At 48.5% G+C, this 3,599-nt stretch overlaps 1 long non-coding RNA gene across 1 annotated transcript in view; it reads right to left on the bottom strand.

The window, feature by feature from the left end:
- Positions 1-3,077, bottom strand: part of LOC115252002 (uncharacterized) — a 15,490-nt gene extending 12,413 nt beyond the window's left edge. Inside the window, exons 1-2 of the long non-coding RNA XR_003890452.1 lie at positions 2,937-3,077; positions 2,714-2,783 (exon numbers count right to left, since the gene is read on the bottom strand). This is a non-coding gene — a long non-coding RNA (uncharacterized lncRNA). The remainder of the gene's footprint in view (positions 1-2,713; positions 2,784-2,936) is intronic.
- Between the last annotated feature and the right edge of the window lie 522 nt (positions 3,078-3,599).

Below are 3,599 nucleotides of genomic sequence, written 5' to 3'. Positions count from 1 at the left end.
ACTGATTTGTGTTATAAAATAAACCCAAAACTAGAGAAACTGGCGGAATGCTGCGTGCGCATTTTGGCGCGCGACGTTTCCGCGCTCCGGTTGGGTCTCTGCGAAACTTCGGCTGGTTACAGCGGTGTGGTTGGTGCTGGTTATTGAAGAGGAAGGGGGGGGGGGGGGGGGGACGAGCCGAACGACTTGGGATGGATGTTTTTCACTGCGGTGGGAGCGCCGGGACTCTGCGATGCCCGCGGACACACTCTTGGAAAGCTGGTGCGTAAAAGCAGATGGGAGGTCCAGATCCACACGCACACACACGCAAACACATGCAGACGCGCTCTCTCTCTCTCCCCCTCTCTCTCTCTCTCTCTCTCTCTCTCTCACACACACACACACACACATACACGGACAAACAACCAATCTAGTTTATTGACCTTTATGCATAAAATAGTTTCCAAAACCCCCGAACTGCTGCAGCGCACCGGTTTTGTCAACTGCTGGTTGGGATTTATACCAATAACGTGGTTGTCAACTTGACCGTTGACATCATGGACTTGCTTATTAACGTTGCCTTTTTTCTCCCCACGTTAAATTTGAGTTGTGTGTTTATTTCCTCGTGAGTAACCCAGACTTGCGTGTCTCTGGGCGTCTGATGCATCCGGAGATCAGGTTGCTGGAGTTCTGCTTCACACTTTTAAGAGACTGATTTAAATCTTTTCATACTGGGGCTGTTATGGCTCTTTCAGAAACATTACGTGCTGCATTCTGCGCTGCACCAAACGCAAAATGATTCAAATACACTTAGAAAATAATAAGAGTAAAACAACGAACCCGTAGAATTCGGTTTTGTCCGATTGGCCTGAGGGAAAATGACTTTTAATCTAATGAGAGCGCAGGTCCATTTGAACTTGGAACTCTGAATTTTCCTTCATTTTTGATCATTCATTTGTCTCACTGTGAGCATTTAACGCGGAACGCATCCAAACACATAAAAACTTTTTATTCTGTTTAGTATTTCTAGCATTTAAAATAAAGCAGAACTCCGCCGCGAATCACTTTAGCAACAAACGTCGATACTTAAGCGGCTGGTTATTGGTTTAAACGTTAACAAGTGTATTAAATTAGCTGGGAGGTATTTTATTCTACCTTCGCCTCACACTGTTTTAATGCTGAAAATAAGTTTTAGTTGATCATTTAAAAAGGCAAGAAAACTCTGGCAACGTGTGCGGTTCTTTGCTGTGCACCTCTCTCTCTCCCTCTCTCTCTCTCTCTTCCGCACACACACACACACACACACACACACACACACACACACACACACACACACACACCGTATCACTATAAATGGATTATAAATCTAAAAATAGATCGTCTAATAACGCATAAATTCTAAAATAAAATAAGTTTACTTCCAAACTTCCAATACACATGAAAGTAATAAACATTTTCTTATAAAACGTTTGTGAGTAAAAAGAAAATACGTCAGACAGTTGAAGCAAAACTTGAATTTGTGGCACAAAACAGGGAAGTCAGGATTTTATCTTTATATCTGCCTCTCTCTTTGATCTTAATATTTGCGCCAGTTTGACCGTGTCGTGTTTTTCCTCCTCACACTGAAACACTCTTGGAATTTTCCTGTACCATCAATTCATCGTTTTCATTTAATCACACACACACTTTAAACCACTTTCAAGCAAAATCAAGACAGAAACAGGATCGTGTTTGTTCAGATGCGATGCGTCTACTGACGGAATAAATACAACGACCGTTACTGGCGCATTCTATTTTTATTATAGCGGTTTAAGAAAGGTTGGATTTAAAATGCAGGGGTCATTTTGAGTCTGACTGCATCTAAACCAAAATACAAGACTTAACTGGCTCAACAGCAAACACCTCTCACGCGTGATTCTTGTTCTGTTTTATCTATATTACCTCTTTATTTTCGTAATAATGCCACGGAAAACGCGCTGACCACCACATGAAATGAGTCGGAACATCCCTTTAAACTATTTTCCAAAATACTAAAGTTAAGGAAAGTTCTTCCGACGTGCGTGTTTGATATTTGACGCGGTGACTGTGAGAGACTGATGCCTTGATAATCAAAATTCGGATGAATGAGAGACTCAAAGTTCTTCTCGGAGGAGCGGAGGCAGACGCGCCGGTCGAGGCGCCCTCTGGAAAACGGACTGTGTCAATCAAAGCGAGAGGAAAGCTCCCCGTCGCCCGTGAGCGCGCGCGGGCCAGGCGTGCGCTTGCGTGCGGGATTGAGTGCGATGTTTGAGTGCGCACCGGCGGGTGGGAGGGGGTATTGCGTCGCCAGGAATGCGCGCGCGGCAGCTGCGTGTGTGTCTGTGTGTGTGTGACACTGATGGATGCGCCAATGGAAAGACGGACAGATGCTTGGGCGGATCTAACGGCATGCAGCGGTGGAGCGCCTCACACATTTGCGGCGAGATTAGGGCGAAAACATCTTCGATCCGCGGACGCCAACCGATCAGCCAGATCCTTCAGCGAGCCCGGGGAACGGAGGGGAAACGAGCTACCTCGCGGTTCAAGTCGCGGAGCAGGAAGGAAAGAGGGGCTGTGGAGTTCCGATTCCCAGCGGATCCGCCGAAGGGAGCCGTTTCTCCGGCTGGCGACGAGCGGGAGCGTCGAGGCGCAGCGGCACCACATCTGGCGCACGAGAAGACAGAGGGAGCGAGCACGGCGGCTTTGGGGAACTCACCTTGACTGCTCTCCGTGGTTTTTTACCCTGGCTCTCCTTTGTTCGTACCGTAGCTTTAGCTTCAGATCGCCTATAAAAAAGCAGATGATTAAAAAAAAAATAATAATAACTTTAACCAACTCGAAAACTTTTTTTCTGCGCTGCGAGGTGAAGTGTCGGAAAGCGCAGCAGCCCCCACAGTAAGTAAAATAAAACGATGCAAGCGATGGGGATCCGAGCTTACCTGTGAGAAAAAAAAAAGAACTTCATTCCAAAAAGGGACTTGCTTTGCTGAAGGTTTACGCTTCTCCAGCACTCGGCGCAGCGCACCGCTGGCACATCTGCTTCTCTGCGTGGCCGATAGCTTCAGTAGCTCCGATCAGGCCACGCAAAGGCATAAAGAGCTGGAGAAGTGCCACCAGCGGCCAGCAAAGTGTTTGACAGTGGGCGCCTGAGCTCGGCTGATCGTGCGCTCCAGTCAGCCCGCGCGCATGGGAGCAGCCTGAGCCCGTCTCCTCCTTCGCCTCCGCCTCCTCCTCCTCGCGTACATTATTACAACAAGGGGGACCCAATCAAGCACGTATCTCGTCGATTCACGCACCCACCGGAGGAAACACACGCTCCAGCACGCGCCCACACGCGCGCACAGACGCTGACTGTGTGACTTGCCCCTCAGCGGAATTTTTTTTAAAGAGCGCCATCGGACAAAATATCGTAGCGGTGCCAAGCAGGGGGACAGCGTGTGGGCGACCAGTCCCAGTCGTCACCTCTTCTTCTTCCTCCACCTCCTCCTCCGCTCTTCGCCTCGGATGACGGTCTAGAGAAGACCAAAGACCAAAAAAAAAAGAAAAAGCTGCGTGTGGCATTTCTCTCCTCGCGCTCGTCACCAGCAGGAGTTGCCGAAAGC

This window comes from Takifugu rubripes, chromosome 13 (genome assembly GCF_901000725.2).
Source record: "Takifugu rubripes chromosome 13, fTakRub1.2, whole genome shotgun sequence".
Classification (NCBI taxonomy): domain Eukaryota; kingdom Metazoa; phylum Chordata; class Actinopteri; order Tetraodontiformes; family Tetraodontidae; genus Takifugu; species Takifugu rubripes.
This window is presented reverse-complemented; position numbering and strand designations above follow the sequence as displayed.